Genomic DNA, 9,290 nt, shown 5'->3' with positions numbered 1-9,290 from the left:
TTTGATGGCATGGCACAGTAGCTGTGTTTGATGGCATGGCACATTGACTGCGTTTTATGGCATGGCACAGTGGTGCAAATTGATGGCACAGTGACTGCATTTGATGGCATGGCACAGTGGTGATAATTGATGCCACAGTGGCTGCGTTTGATGGCATGGAACAGTGACTGCATTTGATGGCATGGCACAGTGGTGACAATTGATGGCACAGTGGCTGCATTTGATGGCATGGCACAGTGGTGACAATTGATGGCACAGTGGCTGCGTTTGATGGCATGGCACAGTGGTGACAATTGATGGCACAGTGGCTGCGTTTGATGGCATGGCACAGTGGTGACAATTGATGACAAAAATTTTGATCACCAGTCGCCATTGATCGTCAGTTAGGCAGAGAGTGGATGAGGTCTAATTTGACCAAATGACAGTTGTCAAAATGGTTTTAAACTGCAAAAAAAATATGTTTTGATACTTGTTGTTTATAAAGATATAGTTTACAGCAATAAATGCAGGAATTTTAGAAAGCATAATTCTATGCTATTCTATGCTATACTATAAATCTAAGCATGATTTTTTGCTTTGCTTGGGCAAGGAATTTCTTCACCTCTTGGTTCCTTAGGCTGTAGATAAGCGGATTCAGCATTGGAGTAACTACTGTAAAGAAGACAGAGGTCACTTTGTCTTGTATTTTTAAGACCCCTGAATGAGGATGAAGATAGGTGAAGAAAACAGCTGTGAAGAAAATGGAGACAGTAATAATATGTGAGGTGCATGTACTGAAGGCCTTCTGTCTGCCCTTAGTGGATTTCATCTTAAAAATTAAAAGAAATATAAAAGTGTATGACAGGAAGATTGACACAAATGTATATACTCCATAGGCTATTACAAGGGTGCCAGTTACCAGATAGCAATGGAAAGTGCTGGAGCAGGATAGTTTCAGCAGTGGTGGGATGTCACAGTAGAAATGGTCAATAAGGTTTGATCCACAGAATGGAAGACTAAACACACAACTGGTATGTGCAATTGACTGCAAGAAACAAATTAAGGAAGAATAAAGTACCAAACAAAAACATTTCTTCTTGGTTATTATTAGTGCGTAATGGAGAGGGTGGCAGATAGCCACATAACGGTCATACGACATGGTAGAGAGGAGAAGGGTCTCAGTGCTTGCGAATGCACAAAATAAATAAAGCTGAAGGGCGCAACCAACAAATTAAATAGACTTCTTAGTGGAAAGGAAGTTAATCAACATATTTGGAGTAATAACTGAGGAGTAAAACATGTCTACTAAAGAGAGGCTACTCAGGAAGAAGTACATTGGGGTGTGAAGGCTGGAGAAGGCATAGACAAGGGCTATAATAGACAAGTTTCCCACAATGGTCATCATGTACACCAATAAAAAGAAAATGAAGAGAAATTTGGTAAGTTTTTTATCATCGGATAGTCCAGAAAACTCAAACATGGTCACTTGTGTCCTGTTTTGATGACCCAATGACATTTCTTTGTGTAATGATGGAATTAAACATCTCTTGATTTTTTTAAAATAAAACCTGTATAACGGTCAGGGGTTAACGCCGTTACGATATTCCATTCCACCAACCCACGACAGCTTCCGACACTCCACAATCCAGCAGACAGGACCCATTGGATTTCCCCCAGAAAACGAGACACACACAGCTCTGTTCTCTGGTTCCAAACGAATAGATTTTAATGACAAACTCAGGTTCTTTTTATACAGTCAGTAACCAAGTGAACAATGAATCATCTCCACCCACAACATTACACAAGGAACTCAATACACATTTTTAGTCAGACTTTCTGGCACCGAATTTACATGAGTTAATTATAATCATTTACCCAGACATTGTGACTCCGCGATAAGCTTTTCTCACCTTCTATACAATCCACATTCCTTTAGTAAACACAAGTCGGACATCTGACCTTTAGATTGTGCTAATTCACATCACATATTATCATCAATAGACTTTCACACAATACAGTGTCAATTAGCATAGCACAATGAAATATCTTAGGAGCCAGACTTAATTAACACAACAGACAATAGAATGCAATCACAGCAAGCTTTATCACTACAGCCAGGTAGCTGGAGGTGATTAACATAAATTAACATCTTAACAGTATGTGTCCCCACATTGAATGAATCACACTATTATTGACCGGTTGTGTTCAGAATTAACCACCTGTAATATTTCAAGATATCCTGCAATACATTGTGAATTATCATTACTGTCCCATCTTATGTAATTCAAGATATCCTTTCTCAGTCATCCTATGCCCCTAGTGGACATAGGATGACCCTAGACCAGGGGTGCCCAACCTTTTGAAGAGCGAGGGCCACTTAAGCAACTTGGTAACCAGTCGAGGGCCACAATGAGCGGAACTGCCGGATGACAGATCACGGATACCCTGTAGGCCCTCCGATCCGCCCAGATGGAAAGGGACGAATTCCCTTCTGTTTTTCGGATTGGAGGTAAACGGACATCTGTAGCTCTGTAGTGGTGAATTGAGGGTCCCATTTGGTTGGGCTGGTCATGTGAAAATGGGCCTAAGACTGCTTTCACACTGATGTGCTGCGGTTTACCCACACTGCGGGTGCAACGTAGTGCACCTGTGTCTATCCTGCGGGTTAGCTGAACTTTGCCATAGACCCCACATGTGGCAAAAGCCGACACTGTAGAGGAAGCATCGGCTTATGGGGCTCTGCTCCGCAGCCGCTTTCTTCCTCTACCACCAGCTTTATTTAAAACACTGATGCTGTGGTATGGCGGGTCGCAACCTGCTATCTGGGCTTGCCAACCCACCATTCCAGAGCAGGAGGTCGCGTGCCACATAAGAGGGCTCCGCGGGCCACTGGTTGGCCACCCCTGCCCTAGACCCAAGAGTCATTGGTGAAGCTGAACCAGGAGTACCCCACACCCTTCAAGAGCCTCTGGGCCATACCGTTACAAAACCCCTCACAATATTCTGTCAAAATAGAAAAAAATCACCATGTGAACTCAAAATTAAAAGCAAGAACCTATGTTATGGTTAGTGAGGATATGACCAGGATCGTGTAGCCTACTTCTCAAGTGTAATACTGTGGAAATAAGATCAAAGATTAGAGAGGATCCGAGTGATTCTAGGAAAGTACGCAACTTTTCACTCTACCCTGATTTCTGGATCGTTTTACATACTTTGTGGGGTATCGCATGCAACTCCACCTTGTCTGGGCTGGGTAAAGTTGGGTATCTGATGTTTTCTTTCACAAGCCATGGCAGGACATATACATTAATTAAAAAGTTGCTTTGGTTATGTCTCTATATGAAATGTACCGTAGTTTCTATCGTAGTCAATGTGTCTTTATATTCTATGCTAGAGCTGGGTTATGGACTGGTGGTCCCAGATTAAATCCCCTGAGGAAGCCTGAGATGGCGAAACATGTAGGGATGGGACATTCTCTTGTGACCACCACTTTATGAGATTTGGGAAACCAGCGACCCAGGATCCTCAATATCTGCTCTCATATTTATTTTTAATATAAATCCTTTTTGTATATATATGTGTCAATAAAATAAATATTTTATTTTTATGGATATTGTCTATATTGATTATATGTTCCTAGCACCGCTACAATCTCTTTTGCTCCAGTGGAAATAAGATATTGTAAGCAATATCTTTTAGACTATCAGGAACAATTGCAGTTCTCATAAAAATGAATGCCTGTCTCCTGGAAAAATGTAACCGCCCCTCAACCCGCTTCCTTTGCTCACATCATTCAGTAATGTTGAAAAAAAAAAAACATCTCTGGGCAAATTTTGAACTCTCACCTACCATGTTCTTATTAATTCACTTAAAAAAATCCTCTAATACTTGTTTTAACTTATCTGAGTCTGTCGACCCTTTATGGAGACTCTACCAGAAGTGAAGACTGACGATCCACCACCTATCTTGATGTCTTAATTCCACAACTGGAGTCTTCAGGACCCTGTGAGGATACCACCAATGGACCCTATGGAAAGTATCCATGTTACCAGAAGAGGGACACTAATGCCGTGTACAGACAATCGGACATTTCGACAACAGAACCATGGATACATTTCCGATGGATGTTGGCTCAAACTTATCTTGCATACACACGGTCACACAAATGTTGTTGGAAATTCCGAACGTCAAGAACGCGGTGACGTACAACACATACAACGGCACTAGAAAAGGGAAGTTCAATACCAGTCATGTTAGTAGATGTTTGGTGAGAGACAATTCACGCTTTTCAGCCTCATGCTTTTCAGTCCATTACAGCGTGGTGAATGTGCTATCTCCATTAGGCCTCATTCACACAGGTGGACTCCGTCGCTACGGAGTCCGCCTGCTCCCGTCAGCTCAGCGGGAGATCTGTCCACAGATCTCCGCTGAGCCGACGGATGACAAGCTCCTCTCTGCTCACTGAGCGGGGAGGGGCTTGTCGGGCACCGCTGTCCTCCTATGGAGCGATCTGATGAAAACGGACAGCTTGTCCGTTTTCATCAGATCTTACCCGATCCGATCCGCATGGACGGATGGGGATTTGGCCCCCATACGTCTGTTTTTAGCGGATCGGATTGGGTCGGATGTCAGCGGACATGTCTCCGCTGACATCCGACGCTCCATAGCGATGCATGGAGCGGCCGTTCAGGTCCGTGACAGACGGACCCGAACGGCCCGTAGTGCGAATGAGGCCTTACGAACGCTAGTTTTACCAGGCCGATCGCTTCCGTTTCGTACTTTATTCAGAGCATGCGTGGAATTTTGTGCGTTGGAATTGTCCAAACATGATCAGAATTTACGAGAACGTATTTTGTTGTCGGAAAATTTGAGAACCAGCTCTCAAATTTTTGTTGTCGCAAATTTTCGACAACAAATGTCCGATGGGGCCTACACACAGTCGGAATTTCTGACCAAAAGCTCCCATCGAACATTTGTTGTCGTAAATTCAGAGCGTGTGTACGCGGCATTACACTCTGCAGTCCAGTGGAGAGATAACTCAAAACTTTCAAATTATTGGCTATCGCTATGACCTGAGGCAAAGGCTGTGCACTGCATTATAGATTGTTTCTTATATCTGGTGATGAACCTGTTGGCTAAAAGTTGTGGCTAAGTGGTTAGCACTAGGATCGTCGGTTTGAATCCCAACCATGGTACTGGTATATGCATGCAGTATGTTCTCCTTGTGCCTGTGTGGGTTTCCCTCCCCCACTACAAAGACATTCTGGTAGGTTAATTGGCTTCTGTCTTAATTGGCATTAGTATGTGTATGTAAGAATGTGAATTAAAGACCTTAGATTGGAAGTTCCTTGAGGGCAGGGACTGATGCGAATGTACAATATATATATGTAATTTAGGGAGTACTAGAAATCTGTTTTTAAATGTTTTTCATTAGGTCTGTAGTGCTACCCCCAAAGGAGCCACTGGAAATGTTCCCAGGTTCTTCCCCAGTAGATTGCCCAGCAGCCAGGCACGGCGATCACAGTCACTCCTTTCCTCAATAACCAGTCTAGGGAGTGTTCTTTTTGTTGTTTTTACTTTTGGAGTAACTGGGATTGGATTGAGGGAATTGAGATTGTATACTCTAAAATTAGAGAACTTTGTACAGGTTGAGGACAATAGAATCCTTTCTGCATAGCTCCCAACTGTTCCTGATTTTCAGGGACTGTCCCTGATTTGGAGCAATGTCCCTCATTTCTCCTAATTTTTCCCTCATTTTGGTCTTATCTATATAGATGTATATAAATTGCACTTTTTATCTTTCAAATAGCGTTTCTCAGTGCTAAACCTTTCATACAATTTCTAAATTGCTGCATTTGTACATTTTAAAAGCCAATATAAAGAAATAGTAGTGGTAAAAAAAAGCACTTGTGGATTTAATTAAGCTTTTTTTTAGTTAATTCTCCTTTAACTACTTAAGGACCGCCTCCTGCACATATATGTCGGCTGAATGGCACGGCTGGGCACAAGCACGTACCTGTACGTCCTCTTTAAGTGCCCAGCCGTGGGTACGGCCCTCCAGGTTGGACCTTCTCTCTGAAGGATATTAAAATCGCAAAGGGGACAATCTATATAAATACCTGTGGCATGTCCATGCAGCTTATATACTGTAGGTGGCATGGTCAGGTATTCTAAAACTACCATTAAGTATAGTTTGTAATTTAAAGTGGTTGTAAACCCATTTTTATAACTTTATACTAGGGTTGTCCCGATATCGATACTAGTATTGGTATCGGGACCAATACCAAGCATTCAGGGGAAAATGCTGCCATACTTTACCCGATACCTGACTTTCCCTGTATCCTCCTCCAGTTCCCTCATCGGTTCTGCTCTCTCCCTCCATGCTCCTGTGTCCCCCCTCCGTGCCGCTGCCGTTCTGCTCTCCCCCTCCATGCTCCGTGTCCCCCCTCAGTGCCGCTGCCATTCTGCTGTCTCCCTCCATGCTCCGTGTCCCCCCTCTGTGCCGCTGCCGTTCTGCTCTCCCCCTCTGTGCCGCTGCTGTCCTCCTCGGTTCTGCACTCCCCCTCCATGCTCCGTGTCCCCCCTTTAAATGCCGCTGCCGTTCTGCTCTCCCCCTCTGTGCCGCTGCTGTCCTCCTCGGTTCTGCTCCCCCCCTCCATGCTCCGTGTCCCCCCTCCGTGCCGCTGCCATTCTGCTCTCTCAGTCCATGCTCCTGTGTCCCCCCCTCCGTTCCGCTGCCGTTCTGCTCTCCCCCTCCATGCGCCTTGTCCCCCCTCCGTGCCGCTGCCGTTATGCTCTCCCCCTCTGTGCCGCTGCTGTCCACCTAGGTTCTGCTCTCCCCCTCCATCCTCCGTGTCCCCCCTCCATGCCGCTGCTGTTCTGCTCTCCCCCTCTGTGCCACTGCTGTCCTCCTCGGTTCTGCTCTCCCCCTCCATGCTCCTGTGTCCCCCCTCCGTGCCGCTGCCGTTCTGCTCTCCCCCTCCATGCTCCGTGTCCCCCTCAGTGCCGCTGCCATTCTGCTGTCTCCCTCCATGCTCCGTGTCCCCCCTCTGTGCCGCTGCCGTTCTGCTCTCCCCCTCTGTGCCGCTGCTGTCCTCCTCGGTTCTGCACTCCCCCTCCATGCTCCGTGTCCCCCCTTCAAATGCTGCTGCCGTTCTGCTCTCCCCTCTGTGCCGCTGCTGTCCTCCTCGGTTCTGCTCTCCCCCTCCATGCTCCGTGTCCCCCCTCCGTGCCGCTGCCATTCTGCTCTCTCCCTCCATGCTCCTGTGTCCCCCCTCTGTTCCGCTGCCGTTCTGCTCTCCCCCTCCATGCTCCTTGTCCCCCCTCCGTGCCGCTGCCGTTCTGCTCTCCCCCTCTGTGCCGCTGCTGTCCACCTCGGTTCTGCTCTCCCCCTCCATCCTCCGTGTCCCCCCTCCATGCCGCTGCCGTTCTGCTCTCCCCCTCTGTGCCGCTGCTGTCCTCCTCGGTTCTGCTCTCCCCCTCCATGCTCCATGTCCCCCCTCCGTGCCGCTGCCATTCTGCTCTCCCCCGCTGTGCCGCTGCTGTCCTCCTCGGTTCTGCTCTCCCCCTCCAAGCTCCGTGTCCCCCCTCCGTGCCGCTGCTGTTCTGCTCTCCCCCTCCGTGCCGCTGCTGTCCTCCACGGTTCTGCTCTCCCCTCCATGCTCCGTGTCCCCTCTCCATGCCGCTGCCATTCTGCTCTCCCCCTCCGTGCCACTGCTGTCCTCCTCGGTTCTGCTCTCCCCCTTCATGCTCCGTGTTATTAATATTACACAAAAAAAATCTGCAAAACTTTACATGCAAAGAGCCCAATCACATAGTTCTGTGCACCAGAAGAGCTTACATTCTAATGTCCCCCCACAGTCACATACTATTATTATTATTATACATTTATATAGTTCTGACATATACCGCAGTGATGTACAGAGAACACAGAGCCAGTCCAAACCGAAAAGGAGCTTACACTCTAATGTCCCCACTAGACATATTCAATTTATTTTGTTCTGAATTATTCTTTTAACAAATTTCAACAAATTTGTTAATTCGGAAATATCCGAATTAACAAAAACCAATTTAACACATTTTTCCTGAATATTTGTAAATTCAAATATTTGAAAATTTCGTAAATTCAAATTTGGAAATTTGGAAATCCAAAAACCCGAAAATTTGGGAAAATCTGAAATAATAACTAACATATAATAACTTAACTTAACTTAACTATTACTAACTAATAAATTATAGGTATTGGAATTTCAAATTTGGCTGTTAGGGAACATAACGAATACGAATTTATCTGACGTACGATTATCAGAAATAACGAATGCCTCCTCTAAACGAATGGAACGTAACAAATCAATAATAATAAATAACAATAATAATAATAATAATAAAAACTTTGTATTATTTTTATTTTTTTTTCATATTAAATTGTTCCATTCCATTTGTTTAGATGCGGCATTCATTATTTCCGATAATTCGTAACTTCAGATAAATTAATATACGTTACGTTCACTAACAGCCAAATTTGAAATTCCAATACCTATAATTTAATAATTAGTAATAGTTAAGTTATTATTAGTTAATTATTATTTCAGATTTTCGAATTAACAGGTTTTTGGATTTTCGAATTTCCAAATTTCCAAATTTTATTCGTAAACTTTGGATACATTTGTATTCATCACGTTCTCTAACAGCCAAAATTGAAATTAAATTACAATACCTATAATTTAATAGTTATTAGTTAGTTACCGTATTTATCGGCGTACAACGCGCACCGGCGTATAACGCGCACCCCAATTTCAGAGGGAAGTTTCAGGAAAAAAACTTTTTTTTTTATTTTGTGGTCAGTGTGCCTAAATGCAGCCTATGTGCCCAGCTCCAGCCTAAATGCAGCCTATGTGCCCAGCCCCAGCCTAAATGCAGCCTATGTGCCCAGCTCCAGCCTAAATGCAGCCCATGTGCCCAGCTACAGTCTATGTGCCCCTAAGTTTTATTTGCCTAGATGCAGCCTATGTGCCCATTTGCAGCCTCACCTTCTCTTGTGGAGTGAGGGAATCACGAGCCGTCATCTCCTGTTCATCCTGTTCATTCGGCGGCAGTCACATATACAGTCCCGCCTCTGCCATCGGCATTGGACCAGCTCCTATGATTGATAGAACACTGATCCAATGCCGGTGGCAGAAGCGGGACTGTGTCCCCTCCGAGCCCAAGGTACACTATCGGTGTATCGGTGTATAGCGCGCACCCGTGATTTTCCCCCTATTTTCAGGGGGAAAAAGTGCACGGTATATGCCAATAAATACGGTAGTTATTTT

General features: G+C 45.0%; 1 pseudogene; it reads right to left on the bottom strand.

The window, feature by feature from the left end:
• Positions 1-544: 544 nt before the first annotated feature.
• LOC120930775 lies at positions 545-1,495 on the bottom strand (annotated as a pseudogene).
• Between the last annotated feature and the right edge of the window lie 7,795 nt (positions 1,496-9,290).

The sequence above is a fragment of the Rana temporaria genome, chromosome 3, assembly GCF_905171775.1.
Source record: "Rana temporaria chromosome 3, aRanTem1.1, whole genome shotgun sequence".
Lineage (NCBI taxonomy): Eukaryota > Metazoa > Chordata > Amphibia > Anura > Ranidae > Rana > Rana temporaria.
This window is presented reverse-complemented; position numbering and strand designations above follow the sequence as displayed.